This window comes from Leucopleurus acutus (assembly GCF_964270905.1).
Source record: "Leucopleurus acutus genome assembly, chromosome: 7".
NCBI classification, from domain to species: domain Eukaryota; kingdom Metazoa; phylum Chordata; class Mammalia; order Artiodactyla; family Delphinidae; genus Leucopleurus; species Leucopleurus acutus.
Genome location: NC_139150.1, coordinates 89,738,151 through 89,757,520, shown reverse-complemented (window position 1 = coordinate 89,757,520; position 19,370 = coordinate 89,738,151). Strand labels below are relative to the sequence as shown.

The 19,370-nt window shown below is 39.2% G+C and overlaps 1 pseudogene across 1 annotated transcript; it reads right to left on the bottom strand.

The window, feature by feature from the left end:
• Positions 1-3,470: 3,470 nt before the first annotated feature.
• LOC309964414 (protein TEX261-like) lies at positions 3,471-4,061 on the bottom strand (annotated as a pseudogene). Its single transcript has one exon. The product of its transcript is annotated as a protein TEX261-like (transcript).
• Positions 4,062-19,370: the final 15,309 nt, after the last annotated feature.

Here is a 19,370-nt window from a genome sequence, read left to right as displayed (position 1 = left end):
AGTTTTTACCCACTTTGGTTAAGTTAATTTCTAAATATTTTTTTCAGATTGTTCATTGTTACTGTATGCAACTGATTTTTATGTGTTGATTTCGTATCCTATAACTTTTCTGAATTTGCTTATTAGCACTAATAGGTTTCGGGGTTTGTTTATTTGGTGTGGAATCTTTAGCATTTTCTATGTATAAGATATGGACAAAGATAATTTTACTTGTTCCTTTCCAATTTGGATGCCTTTTATTTCTTTCTCTTGTCTAATTGCTCTGGCCAGAACTTCCAGTACTATGTTGAAAAGAAGTAGCAAAAGCAGGCATCCTTGTCTTACTCCTGATCTTAGGGGGAAAGCTTTAGGTCTTTCATCATTGAGTTTGATGTTCACTGTGGATTTTTTCATATATAGCCTTTATCATGTTGGGGAAGTTCCCTTCTATCCTAGTTTGTTGAGTGTTTTTATCATGAAAGGGTGTTGGACTTTGTCAAAAGGTTTTCTGCATCAATTGAAATGATCATGTGTGTGGGTTTTTTTTCCTGTTCATTCTGTTAATGTGATACATTGGTTGATTTTCATATGTTGAATCATCCTTGCATTCTGGGAATAAATTCCATTTGGTCATGGTGTAATCCTTTTAATATGCAGCCGAATTTGGTTGGCTAGTATTTCGTTGTAGATTTTTGCATCAATATTCATAAGAGCTAAATGGTCGTAAGGTATTTTTAAAGGTATATTAACTCACCCAGCTCCCCTGGTTAAGATAGTGGGGCTACATGGAACTGAACATGATACAATTTTAAGAGGGGGAAGAAACAGAAGAGAGAGTTCCTGTGCTTGGAACTTTGGAGCTGGGCCTTGCACACTTCCTGCAGAACTGGAAGAGAAGTGGAGTCACTGTGGTTTAAATAGTGATGGGAGTATGGGGAATTATTTTTCTTTAAACATTTTTGATAAAGGAATTATTGTTAATTTAAAGTGTGATTATGTAGAAAAATGACTGTTTGGATGTAAATACACCTGCAAGTATGTACAAGTGGAGAACATGATGGTTAACATATTTTTTCAAATACTCCAGAAAAAAGGGGAGATGAGGATAATGAAATTTCAGAAGTTGTTGATGGTAGTTGAAGCTGGGTGGGTGCTACATTATGCTCTTGACTTTTGTGTCTATTTTGAAATTTTTAAGATAAAAAATTTCAAGTGTTTTAATGTTGTAATGATATTACCTTCATAAAACTTGAGAAGACGAAAAAAAAAAAAGTCATTTACCTGTCTCTGAATAGCTATCATCTGAGTGCCACTTGACTTCTGGGTGGCTGTCCCTGCTAGTGGACATGAATTCTGACCTCCTGCTTCAACCTACTTCTTGTTTTAAATGAATCCATTGGTTGCTCTCATGTGCCTGCTTTATCTTATTTAATCCTTACAAAAGCCTAATGGCCTAGCTATTATCCCCATTTTTCAGATGAGGAAATTGAGGAACAGAGAATGATATGGCCATGGGTTTGAACCCCTGAGCTCTGTGAGATCGGGAGGGGAATCTACACTCTCACTCATCATCATCACCCCACTGCCACCTAAACTGTTCTTCATGTCTTACTCCACCTCTGGGTCCTCCTGGATCCCCAGCCAACATGGCATTTCCAGATGAATTTCCAAGGCTGTGTTAAACATAGCTCCCCCATGTGGCCTCCCCATCTTTCCAGGCTCTCATCCAACTACCACTGTGAAAAATCTGTGTTATTTCTGGGCCTCTAGGATCAGAACCCTTTCCTGTGTTGGGAGAATTCCCCCATCATGTGAGTTTTGATGGAAGATGGGCCAACCTCCCAGTTTTGAAGCTCAAACAAGGGGCCAATCCTCACCTCCCAGGCTCCATGCAGCTGGGATCTGGGCATCTGGGCTGAAATGTTTGAGATTTCACCAACAAACAACTCTTCTCACCACCCCTTTCCCATATACACACTTTAAATAATGCCCACACCTACATAAAATACATATCAACCCTGCCCAATGAAGACAATCCAAGTCTCATATGGTTGCCACATCCCAGTCCAGGAACTATGGGTGATATGTGATTTTCTCAGTCAGACCTGGATAATAGCCCCTCAAGGGAGAGTAACCATTGCCTAAAAGAAGAGTTTAATCATCCCAAAGTCTCCAAAATATAATTGTATAGATGAAGTTGTAGTTCAAGGGATAGAAATCACTCTAGATGTTTCAAACAGATAGGGATTTAATACAGGGAATCAGTTGCTTGCAAAATCATGGAAAGGACTTTAAGATTTGAAGTCAGTGGGGCTATGACTAGGCCTCAGAGTCCTGCCATAGCAGCTGTAATCCAGAGATCAAGAAGCTGCATGGGGCTTCCCTGGTGGCGCAGCGGTTGGGAGTCCGCCTGCCGATGCAGGGGACACGGGTTCGTGCCCCGGTCCGGGAAGATCCCACATGCCGCGGAGCGGCTGGGCCCGTGAGCCATGGCCGCTGAGCCTGCGCGTCCGGAGCCTGTGCTCCACAACGGGAGAGGCCACAACAGTGAGAGGCCCGCGTACCGCAAAAAAAAAAAAAAAAAAAAAAAAAGAAGCTGCATGAAACCATTGCCAAGGTCACAGCTGCCACACCCATGAAACTGGGTGAAAGTGAGTGGGATATGGAATTGGGCCATTGCAAAAGTTCACATCTGCCAGAACCTACATATCAGTGCCATCTCTGCCAAGAGAATGGCACCCTCCTCCCTTCTGCCTTCCATATCTCATGCAATCACATCTTATTGGCAGAACCCAAGTCAATCAATCCAGACTCCTAAGGGCAAGAGTCTCTGGGAAATGTAGTTTTTAACCTTCCCACCCTTCACAAGGAGTAGAAGAATAAATGTAGAAATGGATGGTGAGTGAAGATAAACAATGTCTAGCACTGCAAGAGAATTCTTGCAACAAAAATACTCTTTGGATTTTTTTTTTCAGGGTATTATGGCAAACAGTGCCATCTAGCATCTTTATACAAATGGCAATCAGCACTTGGACAGAAATCGCAGTTCAACAGCAGAAACTTTCTCTTACGAGTGCTAAGCCACGGCCCCTCCCTACGGCCATCTGCCACAGCAATTATCACCATCTGCTCTCCAGCTTCACGGCCCCTGCCCTGCCTGCCCTGGCTGAGCCAGAACTCCAGACCCATCACAGGAGGGGGCGGGAGGGCCACAGGAGCTCAGCCATTGCCCTCCAAAGGTGGACCACGGCCTCCTGGCTAAGCAGGCACAGCATCCTCCCTAGTGCTCTCTGAAGTCTCAGCCTCTGGCAGCATCAGATCTGAGCCAAGCTGAACCTCCTGAGGAGGGTGGGGATGGGGGCATCTGGAGGAGTCAGGGAAGGAGGGCCAGGGCTGGGGGAAGGTGCCTTCTAGCTACTGGCCCCCACCTAGTGCAGTGGCCCAGGGGCCTGACTCTCCTGATCTTGCCCCAGCATCCCCTCCCCAGGGGGTCAGTATATCTTCTGCCGACTGGGTAGAATGGCTTCTTTGATGAAGGAGAAGACAACCAGGACTCCTAAGCATTTGCCCCACTTGCCTTTGGTGAAGTAATTGGAGACCACATCGTCTCCTGGCTGCATGGTGGAGGGCAGGACGTTCTCCCCAGCCGACAGTGACACAAAGAATGCAAATGGGATTATCCACAGGCAGAAAGTGAAATAAGCCAGGACCTCTGAGGAAAGATAATATTCCTCTGCAAAAAATTGAAACTCTAGGTAATGATTCACCACCACTAACCCATACAACAGGATGAAGTTAAGCGAGGTCAGCATGACTAAGGGGAAGGTCTGGAGGAGACCAAAGTAGACAAGGTTGGTGCAGAGACCCATGCCAATCATGCAGGTGGGGAAGCACTCAAAAATGTAGAGGCCAATCGATACAGCTGTGGAGAATCAGGTCATGTATTTTATGATCCTACTAGTGGCCACTGTGTATTCTTCTATCAATTCTGCCAGGTAGTAGAGTCCGGCTATAATGGCCAGCATGATGAAGGCCACCTGGATGAAGAGCAACAGCCAGCTCAGCAGGTACATGAGCCACATGATGCCCACGCCCTGCCTGCCCCATGACCGCTGGGATAGGCCTGCACACTTGCTATTTGGATTTTTGACATGATCCTGTTAGCAAGTCCACACATCCTCTTCCCAAAAATCATTTATCAAAGCTGGAGAAAACTGTCAAAACTGTCAAATAACTATTTCAGTGCTTGGAAATTCACCAAGTGCACACATCAAACTGAGAAAATTTTATTCATGAAAACTACTGAAATTCAGTTACAAACAGCAAGAGCATGGACGTTCTTTCTTGGGGAAGCTGCTGTCACCTCCCATCATCATAGTTCAATAAATGTGGAGGCAGGGGCTTCTCTGGTGGTGCAGTGGTTAAGAATCTGCCTGCCAGTGCAGGAGACACTAGTTTGAGCCCTGGTCCGAGAAGATCCCACATGCCGCGGAGCAACTAAGCCCATGGGCCACAACTACTGAAGCCCGTGCACCTAGAGCCCGTGCTCCACAACAAGAGAAGCCACTGCAATGAGAAGACTGCACACCACAACAAAGAGTAGCCCCCGCTCGAAACAACTAGAGAAAGCCCACGCACAACAACGAAGACCCAATGCAGCCAAAAATAAATAAATTTATTTTTTTAAATGTGGAGGCAGGGCAAGAAAACTATCACCTTTGATTCCACTGCTAGAGAGATCTCACTTGATCTGGAGTTATTTCAGTTAAAGTAGATTTCATTAGCAAGTGATCAGGGAAGACCTGAAGCTCTGCTAACAGTTCAGGACTGTTTTGAGCAAGGAATGGACCAGAAGGAAAGCTGAGAATTTACTAGGGAGCTCCAGGAGGTGAGACAGCAATGGGGACTTGATAACTCAACATATCCCAGAGTGTGTGCACATGTATGAGAAAGACTACAGCAGACTGAAGACATTTGCACATCTCTAGCCATCACAGTATGCCTTTTTATGGAGTGAAGATGCAAGAGATTTCAGTGGAATGTGAAAGCCAAGGTACACTTGAAAGTCACTTGAGCTTAGAAGGTGCTCCTCTGCCCACACACAGACCCATCAGCAGAAGGTGGAAACCTCATTAGCTCTGAGAACAATCTGATTAACCTTTACCTGAATGCTAAGCTATGCAGTCACCAGGACAAAACCTGGGAAAGAGGGCTTAAACACAAAAACAAGAACAAACAACCTAGCAGATACATCAGCAACCGTACACTGTTGGGGAGACAGAGTACACAAACAAAACAACAACAATAATGCATGAGAGAAGGGAATTGGAGTCCAGAGTTGCTACAATACATTATATTTTCAATAAAACATCATAAGACAGGCAAAGGCACAACAAAGTGTGGCCCATACTCAGAAAAAAGGGAGTCAATAGCTATTGGCTCTGGTTATCCCCAGATATTGGATATAGCAAAGTCTTCAAAACAGCTATTGTAAATAAATTCAAATAGCTAAAGGAACTCATATTTAAATAACTAAAGCAATGCATTACAGCAATCACTCAACAAATAGAAACTCTCAATAAAGATGTTGTTATACAAAAGAACCAAATGGAAATTCTTGAATGGAAAATTACAATAACTGAAATGAAACTTTTACTAAAGGGGCTCAGAAGCAGAATTAAGATGCCTAAAAGAAGAAATAGCAAGCATAATAGATCAATAAAAATTGTCTAATCTGAAAACAAAGATAAAAAAAGATTGAAGAAAGTTAAAGACAGCCACAGGTATCTGTGAGACAACATCAGGTGTACCAACATAATTGTAATGGGAGTCTCAGAGGAGAGGAGAAAGTGAAAGGGACAGATAAATGTTTGAAGATATAATGGGCCAAATTTCAAAAATTTGATGAAAAACTTTAACCTACAGATCCAAGAAGGATAAACACAAAGAGATCCACACCATGCACTTCATAGCCAAACTGTTGAAAGCCAAATACAAAATGAAAATCTTGAAAGCAAGAGGAAAATGACATACACTTGAATGAGAAAATGACTTCTCATCAAAAACAATGGAAAACATAAAAGTGTAGAATGACATATTTAAAGTGCCAAAGGAAAGATTGCCAAACAAGAATTCTATATCCAGCAAAACTATCCTTTAAAAATGAGGATGGGAAAAGCTTTTTCCAGATAAATAAAGATCAAGAGTTGCTAGCATATTGGCCTAACAAGAAATACAGAAAAAGTCCTTCAGACTGAAAGAAAATGATACCAGATAGTAACTTGAAATACACAGGAAGAAAGGAAGGAATACATAAGTAAATATCAAAGGTTATATATGTATTTTTTCTCATTTCTTCTCTTAATTAAAATGCATAACATTTTAAAGCTATATTATTGGATTTATAATATATATAAATGCAATAGATGTCACAATAATAGTGTAAAGGCCAGGGAAAGAAATGATAAATTTGAGCAGATGTTCTCTATTTGGCCAAATTTCAGTTAGTATTATTCTAAAATAAACTGTGATAAGGTAAGATGCATATTGTAATCCCTAGAGCAATCATTAATAAAGTAACTAAAAAAATAGTTAAAATGTCAATAGAGGAATAAATAGTGCTCTCTAAAGTTTCATTTAGAACAAAAGAAGATAGTAAAGGAGGAATGGAAGAAGAAAAGAGATATGAGACATATAGAAAAAAGGTAGCAAATTGGTAGATTAAGTCCAAGCATATCAATAATTACATTAAATATGAGTGTGTTAAACATCCAACTTAAAAGGCACAGATAGTGAGACTGGATGAAGAATCAAGATATAACTTTGTTTTCTACAATAGACACATCTTAGATTCAAACAAATTTGTGTGGAAAACATATAGTAGGCATATAATAACCACAAGCAAACTGGAAGGGCTATATTCTAGTTTGTCTTGAAATCAGACAAAGTAGACTTTGAGGAAACAAATAATACTAGAGACAAAGAGAGGCAATTCATTATCAATACACAAGGAACATATAAAAATTTAAAAATACACACACCTAATGACAGAGTCCCCATTTACATGAATCAAATCTCGACAGAACTGAAAGGAGAAATACACAATTCAAAAATAATAGTTGGAAATTTCAGTACTCTACTCTCAGCAATTGAAAGAACAACCAGGCAGCAAATCAGAAAGGATGAAGAAGACTTTAACAACACTATCAACCAACTTGACTTAAGTAGCATTTACAGAACATACACCAATGACTGCTGAATACATATTCTTTTCAAGAATTCATGGAACATTCTCCAGCATAGGTCATATGTTGAGACACAAAACAAGCCTCACTAAGTTGAAAAAGATAAAGATTATGCAAAGTATGTTCTCTGAACACAATGGAATTAAAATGGAGATCAATAACTGAAAGAATCTGAGAAAACTTCAAGTATTTGTAAATTAAACTTCTAAATAATTCATGGCCCCCAAAAAGATAGCAGAAGATTAAAATTTAAAGATTTAACTCAATTAAAACAGAAACACAACAAATCAAAATATAGGGGATTCAGTGAAAGCAGTGCTTAGAGGAGAATTTACTGCCTTAAGTCAATAAAGAAAAAAGGTATCTCAACCCAACAACTCAAGCATCCACCATAGGAAACTAGAAAAAATGAGCAAACAATTATAAAGCAAATAGAACGAAAGAAATGATAAATATTAAAAGCAGAAATCAATGGCACAGAAAAAAATTAATAGAGATAATCAAGGAAACCAAATTTGATGCTAGGAAACGGCCAACAAAATTGACAAAACTTAGTTATATTAACCAAAAAAATAAGAGACAAGACACAAATTACCAAAACCAGAAATGAAAGAGTGGACTTCACAACTGACCTTACAGAAATCAAAACAATTATGAGAGAATATTCTGAACTAATTATAGCAACAAATAGACAACTTTGTTAAAATAGACAAGTTCCTAGAAAGATGCAAATAACCAAAATTGAGTCAAGAAGAAATAGAATATCTGAAAAACCTAAATGTCCATTGACAGAAGAATGGATAAAGAAAATGTGGTACATATATACAATGCAATACTACTCAGCTATTAAAAAAATGAAATAATGCCATTTGCAGCAACATGGATGGAACTAGAGATTATCATACTAAGTGAAGTAAGTCACAAAGAGAGAGATAAATACCATATGATATCACTTATATGTGGAATCTAAAATATGACACAAATGAACCTACCTACGAAACAGAAACAGACTCACAGACATAGAGAACAGACCTGTGGTTGCCAACAGCAGTGCGGAGGGATGGAGTGGGAGGTTGGGGTTAGTAGATGCAAACTGTTATATATAGGATGGACAAACAACAAGGTCCTACTGTATAGCACAGGGAACTATATTCAATATCCTGTGATAAACCATAATGGAAAAGAATATGGAAAAGAATATATGTATATATATATGACTGAATCACTTTGCTGTACAGCAGAAATTAACACAACATTGTAATTCAACTGTACTTCAATTATTTATTTATTTGGCTGCATTGGGTCTTAGTTGTGGTGTGCAGGATCTTCCTTGCAGCATGCAGGATCTTTCATTGTGGCACACAGACCACTCTCTGTGGCTCGTGGGCTCTTTACTGTGGCTCGTGGGCTTCTCTCTAGTTGTGGCTCACGGGCTCCAGAGTTCATGGGCTCAGTAGTTGCAGCATGCAGGCTCTCTAGTTGTGGTGCATGGGCTTAGTTGCCCCATGGCATGTAGAATCTTAGTTCCTCGACCAGGTATTGAACCCACGTCCCCTGCATTGGAAGACAGATTTTTAACCATTGGACCACCAGGGAAGTCCCCAATTCTTAAAAAAAGAAAAAAACCTATAGTCAAAACACCAATGCTAAAATAAAGGAGGTGAAAAAAAAATTTTTTTTTTTTTCCTGGAGAACTGACTCATTTATTTATTTATTTATTTATTTTTAACATCTTTATTGGGGTATAATTGCTTTACAATGGTGTGTTAGTTTCTGCTTTATAACAAAGTGAATCAGTCATACATAAACATACGTTCCCATATGTCTTCCCTCTTGCGTCTCCCTCCCTCCCACCCTCCCTATCCCACCCCTCCAGGCTGTCACAAAGCACCTAGCCAATATCCCTGTGCCATGCGGCTGCTTCCCACTAGCTATCTACCTTACTACGTTTGTTAGTGTGTATATGTCCATGACTCTCTCTCGCCCTGTCACAGCTCACCCTTCCCCCTCCCCATAACCTCAAGTCCGTTCTCTAGGAGGTCTGCGTCTTTATTCCTGCCTTACCCCTAGGTTCTTCATGACATTTTTTTTTTCTTAAATTCCATATATATGTGTTAGCATACGGTATTTGTCTTTTTCTTTCTGACTTACTTCACTCTGTATGACAGACTCTAGGTCTATCCACCTCATTACAAATAGCTCAATTTCATTTCTTTTTATGGCTGAGTAATATTCCATTGTATATATGTGCCACATCTTCTTTATCCATTCATCCGATGATGGGCACTTAGGTTGTTTCCATCTCTGGGCTATTGTAAATAGAGCTGCAATGAACATTTTGGTACATGACTCTTTTTGAATTTCGGTTTTCTCAGGGTATATGCCCAGTAGTGGGATTGCTGGGTCATATGGTAGTTCTATTTGTAGTTTTTTAAGGAACCTCCATACTGTTCTCCATAGTGGCTGAACCAATTCACATTCCCACCAGCAGTGCAAGAGTGTTCCCTTTTCTCCACACCCTCTCCAGCATTTATTGTTTCTAGATTTTTTGATGATGGCCATTCTGACTGGTATGAGATGATATCTCATTGTAGTTTTGATTTGCATTTCTCTAATGATTAATGATGTTGAGCATTCTTTCATGTGTTTGTTGGCAGTCTGTATATCTTCTTTGGAGAAATGTCTATTTAGGTCTTCTGCCCATTTTTGGATTGGGTTGTTTGTTTTTTTGTTATTGAGCTGCATGAGCTGCTTGTAAATTTTGGAGATTAATCCTTTGTCGGTTGCTTCATTTGCAAATATTTTCTCCCATTCTGAGGGTTGTCTTTTGGTCTTGTTTACGGTTTCCTTTGCTGTGCAAAAGCTTTGAAGTTTCATTAGGTCCCATTTGTTTATTTTTGTTTTTATTTCCATTACTCTAGGAGGTGGGTCAGAAAGGACCTTGCTGTGATTTATGTCATAGAGTGTTCTGCCTATGTTTTCCTCTAAGAGTTTGATAGTTTCTGGCCTTATATTTAGGTCTTTAATCCATTTTGAGCTTATTTTTGTGTATGGTGTTAGGGAGTGATCTAGTCTCATACTTTTACATGTACCTGTCCAGTTTTCCCAGCACCACTTATTGAAGAGGCTGTCCTTTCTCCACTGTACATTCCTGCCACCTTTATCAAAGATAAGGTGTCCATATGTGCATGGGTTTATCTCTGGGTTTTCTATCCTGTTCCATTGATCTATCTTTCTGTTTTTGTGTCAGTACCATACCATCTTGATAACTGTAGCTTTGTAGTATAGTCTGAAGTCAGGGAGCCTGATTCCTCCAGTTCCTTTTTTCGTTCTCAAGATTGCTTTGGCTATTCGGGGTCTTGTGTTTCCATACAAATTGCAAATTTTTTTGTTCTAGTTCTGTGAAAAATGCCAGTGGTAGTTTGATAGGGATTGCATTGAATCTGTAGATTGCTTTGGGTAGTAGAGTCATTTTCACAATGTTGATTCTTCCAATCCAAGAACATGGTATATCTCTCCATCTATTTGTATCATCTTTAATTTCTTTCATCAGTGTCTTATAATTTTCTGCATACAGGTCTTTTGTCTCCTTAGGTAGGTTTATTCCTAGATATTTTATTCTTTTTGTTGCAATGGTAAATGGGGAAAAATATTTTTTAAAAAAAGAACAAATAGAATATCTGAATAGACCTATAACAAGGAAAGTAGGAATTATTTAATTAGGAATAAAAAAAAATTCCACAAAGAAAAGCATGGCCCAGATGGCATTGCTGATGAATTTTATCAAATATTTAAAGAAGAAATAATAATAGTATATCACAAATTCTGCAGAGAGTTGAGGAGGAGGGAGACTCCCTACTTCTTCAATGAGGGCATTATTACCATGATACCAAAGCCAGACAAAGACATCACAAGAAAAAAAATTTAGTACAATATCCAGTCTTATCACAGCCAGAAGATTCCTTTACAAAATATTCCCAAGTCAAATTCAGCAATACATAAAAAGTGTTATACACCAGGACCAAGTGAGATTTATTCTAAAGTGATTTTAATATCTAAAAATCAATTCATGTAATACATAGTAATAGAATAATATATAATCATAAGTTCATCTCAATTCATGCAAAAAATAAAACATTTGAGAAAACCCAATACAGATTCATGATAAAAACTTTCAGCAATGTAGGAGTAAAAGGAACTTCTTCAACCTCATAAAAGTTATCTACAAAACCTACAGACAGGATCATACTTAAGGATGCATTTACAATAGCTCAAGATGAGGTGAAATATTTAGGTGTAAATATAAGAAAACATGCACAGAACTTCAATGCTCAAAACTGCAAAATTCTGAAGAAAGAAATCAAACAACATCTAAATAAATGGAGATATAATATGTTCATGTTTGGAAGACTCAACATAGTAAAGATGTCAATTGCCTCTAAAGTGATATACAGATTTATGGCAATTTCTATCAAAATCCCAGCAAGATTTTGTCAATATAGATGATATTATTCTAAATGTATTTGGAAAGTCAAAGGAACTAGAATATCTAATAAAATGTTGAAAAAGGAGAATAAATTGGGAAGCAATCTTAAGATTTTTACATAGCTATGGTAACCAAGACCGTGTGGTACTGGTGCAAGAATAAACACATAGGTCAATGGAACAGAAGAGATTCTCCAGAAATAACCCCACAAGTATGGGTAGCTGATTCTTAATGCAGATTCAAAGGCAATTCAATGAAGGAAAAATAGTCTTTCCAACAAATGGTGTTAGAGCAATCAGATATCCATAGGAAACAAGTTAACCTTGACTTAGAACTGCTGCTGAAAACTCGGCATCTGTGCACCAGTGCCGAATCAAATCTCAGAGACAGAGTTTTGGGTGAAGTAGAAAAGAATGGCTTTATTGCTTTGCCAGGAAAAGGGGGACACAGTGGGTTCATGCCTCTCAAAACTGTGTGTCCCAACCCAGGAGGATTTGGTGAGGAGTTTTATAGTAACGGTTCAAGGGCAGGGTTGCTGATAAGGATTAGGGTGTGTGCAGGGCCTGCACTCTAATCTGGTCTCAGGTAGTCTCCTGATGAACTTCTCTGGTTCCTTTAATCTGGCCTCAGGTGGTCTTCTCTGGAATGAAGAATGCTAACATCTTTTACCTGTTGGGGGTTTGAGCTCTGTAAAGAGCTCAAAGGTGTTGTTATGTGTGTCCCTTGAGGCAGAACCAGGACCCTGCCCCAAGGCTGCACTATTGTTTCTTGGCTGCTCCTCCCTTGTCTCTGCATCCCCTCCCTTCCCAGATTAGCAACTGTTCGAATCTGCCCTTTGGAACTCAGGTAAGGTCATGGAGGCTGGAGTCTATTCCCTACAAGAAACGGGGGACATAGAAAGTCTTTTGTGCCTAGGAGTCTCACAGGGTCCTGCTTGGTTTCATAAGTATTTGGTGATTTTCTAGGTATCTTTCTAATATTTATTTCTAAGGTAATTCTATTGTGATCAGAGAACATACTTTGTATGATTTAAATTATTTTAAATTTATCAAGACTTGTTTTATAGCCCAGATGTAGCCTGTCTCAGTAAACATCCCATGTGCACTTGGAAAAATACGTATTCTGCTGTTGTTGGGTGGAGTATTTTATAAATGTCAACTAGGTCAAGCTGATTGATAATATTGTTCAAGTCTTGTTCAAGTCTTCTATGCCTTTCCTGATTTTCTGCCTACTCATTCTTTCAGTTGTTCAGAGAAGGGTGTTGGAATCTCTTGTTACAATTGTGATTTGTCTATTTCTCCTCACAGATTTCAACCTGGTATGATTTTCTTCTTCCTGAAGAACTTTAAAAATTATGTCCTATACTACAAATCTGCTGGAGATGAATTCTTTCAGTTTCACTATATCATAAAAAGTCTTTGTTTTGCCTAAGTTTTCTAAATATTTTTGCTGATTATAGAAATGTAGGTTTACAGCCCCACATTTAGACCCCAGTCCTTTAAAGATGTTGCTGCACTATCTTCTGGCTTTCATTGCTTCTGAAGAGAAGTTCATTATCATTCTTAGCTTTGATTTTGTGACATAATATGCCTTTTTGTTCTGGCTACTTTTAAGATTTCTCTTTATCACAGATTAAGGCAATCCAATTATGACATGCCTTCATGTTGTTCTCTTCTCTCTCTCTCCCCCACTCTCTCTCTGTGCTTGGGGCTGATTGGGCTTCTTGGACCTGCGGATTTAGAGCTGAGTTTCTCAGTCTCAGCACTATGGGGCCTGGTGGAGGCTGTCTATGCATTATAGGATGTTTAGCATTCCTGGCTTCTACCCACTAGATTCCAGTATTATTCTCCTCTGTGACAACCAAAAATGACTCCAGACATTGCCAGTGTCCTCAAGGGCAGTCACCCCCAGTTGAGCACCACTGGTTTAGAGTTTTTATCAGATTTGGAAATTTGGGGGATGTTATTTTTTCAATAATGTTCCCCTTACCTCTTTTTTCCTACAGGGACTCCTGAAACCGTGCACCTCAGATTGGGACTTGAACCCACGAGGCCAGCACTCGAACCTGGCCAAAACCCTGACTGGGGCTCGAACCAGGACAAAACCCACGGTCTTCCAACCGAAATCACACACCTGGTTTCAGGAGTTAATGAAGCTCAGGTTCTTGATGTCTCATCTCAGAAAGTATTCAGTGAGAGACAAAGTGATAGGTAAGAAGTGGATTTATTTAGAGAGAAACACACTCCACAGACAGAATGTGGGCCATCTCAGAAGGTGAGAAAGGCACTAGGGTATGGGGTTTTCAGTTTTTATAGGGGTGGGTAATTTCATAGGCTAATAAAGGGAGGAGTATTCCAGCCATTTTGGGAAGGGGTGGGGATTTCCAGCAAATGGGGCACTGCCCACTTTTTTATCCTTATGGTCGGCCTTGGAACTGTCATGGTGCCTGTGGGTGTGTCATTTAGCTTGCTGATGTGTTACAGTGAGCATATACTGAGGCTCAAGGTCTAATGGAAGTCAACTTGTCGGCCATCTTGGACCCATTTTGTTCTAATCAGTTTATGTCATGTCCTTGGGCTATGTCATTCCTTTAAAGTTTGTGCCCTGCCCCCTTCCGTCCTGTTTCATTCCGATTATATGTGTATTAATCTGACTGAATGTGCCCCACAGCTCATTGATGCTCCATTAATTTTTTTCAATCTTTTTTCTTTGTGTTTCACTTTGGATAGTTTCTGCTCCTATTTCTTCATGTTCACCCATTTTTTCTTCTTTATTGTCTAATCTGCTGTTAGTCCCATCCAGTATTTTTCATCTCAGAGATTGTATTTTCATTTTAGGTAGCTTGATTTTGGTATTTTTCACATTTTTCCTATCCCTAATAACCTGTGCAATCTTTCTTGAACATTGAACATGGAATACAGCTATGATAATTATTTCAATGTCCTTATCTGCTAATCCTAATAACTGTATCATCTCTGGGCTTATTTTTATTAATTGGTTTTTTTCTTCTCGTTATAGGTCATATTTTCCTAACTCTTTGCATGCCAGACACTGTGAGTTTTACCTTGCTGAATGCTGGCTAATTTTGGGTTCCTGTGAACATTAGTGAACATTGTTTAGAGATGCAGCTAAGTCACTTGGTAACAGTTTGATCTTTCAATGTTTGCTCTTGAGAGATGTTATGTAAGACCATGAAATGGAGCAAGACCCTGTGGGACCTTCCCTGGTACAAATCCCTTCTGTGTCCCCCGTTTCTTATTTGCAGGCAAAAGGCTTCAGCCTCCTTGACCTTCCCTGAGTTCCAAAGGGAAGATTCAAATTGTTGCTAATTAGGGAAGGGAGGGAATGCAGAAAGAAAGGAGGAGCAGTCAAGAAACAATAGTGTAACCTTGGGGAAGTGTCCTGGTTCCTCCTCAAGGAATATACATAACAATATCTTTGAGTTCTTCTGTAGGAACTAAGGCCCTCACCCAGGTAGAGGATGGTAACTTCAGGCTAAACATAAGATTCCTGGAACACTGCCCTGTTACCTCACCACCAGCCAGTCAGAAGAAAGTCACACACCCTGCAGCCCTCACTCCAAATTTTGTCTATAAAAACTTCTCCCTAAAAACCATCAGAGAGTTCAGGGATTTTGAGCATGAGCCACACATTCTTCTTGCTTGGCCTTGCAATAAACTTTTCTCTGCTCTAAATGCTGATGTATTGGTATATTTGGCCTCACTGTGAGTCAGGCACATGAATTGCATTCGGTAACAACCGGAGCAACCTTTGTTCTAGGGCTGATTCCACTATACCACCAAGGAAGTACCCTCCTGAGTACCCTATCTAATAGCCTGAGAATTGCAATGTTTTCTCTTCTGACTGGTGGAGCAGGAACTATTCCCAGGCTTGCAAATCTCTGGTGATTGTTCTCTCACTCCTCACTCATGCTTCTTTCCCTAGCCTTGGCTGGCATCCCCACACTCACACACGCTCAGTTCTCAGTATTCTAAGGGAACCTTCTGGAATTCTTCAGAGCTCTTTCTCCATGTAGTTCTCTCCTCTTGTGCACTGTGCTCTGTAAACTCTAGTGGCTTGGTTCTCCCCAGACTCTCAGTTCCTTCTCCTCAACTCAGGTGGACCACCTGTGCCCCCTGGAGTCACCTCCTCCTGCTGCACCCTGGATGCTCCCTCCAGGCAGTGAACTGTGGGCAGTCATAAGTCTCTCCTTATTTGCCTCCCCTCTCTCAGGGTCATTTTCCTTCAACTTTGAGAGCCAATGTCAGAAAAATAATTGTTTCATATACTTCATCTGTTTTTGTGTTACTCCATTTTAGAAGCAGAAATAATTCTTTAAACAGCTAATTTTTAATTTCTATATCACTTTTCAAAAATGTCCTATTTCTATTTTGAAAGGTGTTTTCAGAGATCTAGCTGCTAAGCACAGTTTAAAAATTATGTTCCATTTTAAAAAAATCTGACAGTTTTAGTAGTTTTGTATAAATGCCTAAAAACAGCAAAAGGGGAGCATCTAATTAGGATTTGGCATTCCTTAGTATAGGAAATAAATTGTGACTATTCATAGATTGAACAATTATCTTTCTACAGATTAATATATCCCATTTTCAATGTCTAACTGTAACAGGGATGAGCCAATTTCGACCCCATGTTGGATCTGTTTCTTTGACTTTAACCTTTGCTTTTCATTGCTTTTGTTATTATAATCATACATAATGGTCTGCCTCAGGGAACCCTGCCCCTCTGCCTGAGTATGAAACTAAAGTGCCTTTGTTCAGCTCACAGGGAGACAATCTGACCCTGCCCACCTGTGAATGTCTGCGGAAAGGAAGAAATTAACACATCCCGTCCCCAAGGCTGGCCATTCCAGGAGATGTTTTGCAAGACTGTTGGCCCTTTTTACTTAACTTATTCACCGCCTCTCTCTCTCTCTGATTCTATAAAAGAAACTGGCATCCAGAACCCGTAAGATTTTTTTGTGGGGGACCCTAGTCTGCCATCTTCTCGGTCTGCTGGCTTTACGAATAAAGTCATATTCCTTGCCTTAACACCTCATCTCCCAATTTATCGGCCTGTCATGCAGCGTGCAGTGTGAGCTTGGACTCAGTGACATAACTTCCATAGAAGAATCATAAATGAATTCTGTGGGAATGTGCACCTTCTTTCTGAGATGCACAGTTTTAATTTACTTATATTTCTCTAACATTCCCATAAATAAACTTGTGTCATATGATGTGCAAATGGCTGACCTCACACCAGAGCTGACACATCATAAATAGCTTTGAAGTGGATCTTGAAGGGAGAAAGTATGACTTGGTTCTATATTACTTTAAAACTCCAAATCACATGTCTACTTTCAAGCTGAAATAAAATGTAGTGTTTCTGTGGGGGTTTTAATATGTGCAGCTGAATTATGACTCATTTTTGAAGACCACAGAAATGGTAAGGAAACAAAAATAAATCTAAGGAAAAGTCCTCGTCAGATCATTTTAGGGTGTTAGGTAGTGTTCTCTCTTCTTTTCTCCTTCTCTTCCTCCTCTTCCTTCTTTCCCTTTTCCCTTCCTCTCTCTCTCTCTCTTCCAATTACTTAGTTTTTACATTTTACAAGTTATCTTTTCTGCCTGTATTTGAGAAGTAGAGAGAAGAGCAAAGCTTCTAATTGGGAAGGAGCTCTCAAGATGTTCCTCTTGCTGAATATGGATAACATCAGGGCTTCTGTCTTCCACAATTCAGATGTAAGAACTTTAGGAGTTTAGGCTTTTCCTGGCACAAAATGAAGATTTTTTCTTCATACACGGCTGAGAGTTAAAATCATTATGGAATTTACGTTTTAGACTGTGCTTTTTTTACCCCCTTAGTTCCAACCAGTAGATTTGCTATTATGGAGTCAACAAAAACCTAGGTTGAATGATTATAAAGTGAATCAGGTTACTAGAGTTCTTTCTCAGATTCACTAAGAAAATAGGTTCTGTTTTATAAATACAGCATTTTAGACAGTAAATCTATTGAAGGAAGAGCAATATCTCATTTAATTTGTACATTGTGTGTAGTTCACATTCAGTGAATGTGTGTTGAGAGCAAGTAAGCATTATGCAAATACTCTGCTTTCCATGTGAGTGATCCCTCTCCATCTGTCTATGCGATATCAGTGTTCTCTCTTTGTCTTTGACCTCTGTCCTATCCCTTATCACTTGTTAATTTATTTTCCAGCTTTTAAACCTAAATTCTTTAGTTTAATGTGGGATATAACTTAAGATTACCCTGTTCAATTTGAAAACTTAAGGGAAAAAAGTAATAAACCTGGTATATGTTTTATTTATTCGTATCAGGTCCAGTAAAATTGGATTCTTAATTATGTAATGTTCAATTCAACCTTCATTTCTGTCAGTTATTTTCTTATGGAAGTCTAAAATTTATTATAGTGTGACTTTAATCTTTTTCTTAGTAACAAAAAACAAAAACTCTAATCTCTGTTTTGCTTTTCTCCTCTACTGTGAGATATTAGACTACAGTTTTAACTTTTCACTTAGTAATTTAACTTTAATATTCTTTTCACACACATGCATTTGTGTTGGTGATTTCCCCCTTATTCTTCTCCATGTGCCATCATTGGTCACAGACTATCTACCTCCATATCGTCTGCTCCACCTTCCTTCTCACACTTAACTGCAAGGTGTTGACAGGAAGTCTTCCTTGCAGGATGCCTTCTGACCCCTACAGTGATGGCCCTTTCTTGAGGGTCTTTTCCCTCTGCCTCTGTGCTGTGATAATATCCAGATTCTCTGGTCTCTGCTTCTTCTCTTTCCTCCTATGGATTTCCCCTCTAACCTCCTAATGGAAACCAGGGCTTATTCTGTGGGTTTCCTTGCTTCAAGTTCTTGCCCTGGAGACTGCATTTGTTTCTGAATTGATGGCTGCCTAGAATTTTATCTAGACTCTTTGTCCTGACTTCTAGTTCATGTCTGCTTAAAGGATGTTTTTAATTGTCTCGCTGTTACCTCACCTCCATTGTACCTAAACCAGTTTTATTTCTTCTCTCTGTGGCGAATCCTTTTTCCCCAGTTCAAACTTGGCTAGAAACTGGAGTCAGTTTTGACTCAATTCTTTCTCTTTCCCTTTAAGCAGTCAGTTACCAATTCTTTTTTTTTTTTAACCTTTTTAAAATTTTTTTCCACAACTCATACACACACACTGTATTTTATTTTTTGCAAGAGTTAAATAAACTGACACCAAACATTGTAAATGGATAACCACAACAAAAGCAACAATGATTGCAATTACCAAACACGAAACACACTCATACTATGTCATAATATTGACAGTCAGTCCAGTAACCCTCCACTGTAACAGCGCCTTTACTTTGCAGTGAAAATTGATTTGTATATTTTTTGCCTCTGAGTCCTTGTGGGATTTTTTTTTTTATTCAAACAGAAAGTCACAAAAATTATAATCATCCTCATCAGTTCACTCAGTCCCATGTAATTAATTTTTTTTATCTTGATCTTTTGTTAGCACTTTTATGAATTCATCAGTTTTCCATTAGAGTTCTGAAAATGCTTATTCATTCAGTTCAGCAGTATAGTCAGTTACCAGAAACCTGTACTTGTCAGAGTCTTTTCCATGAATTCCTTGAAGATGAACCAATTCTTATTACTTCCACT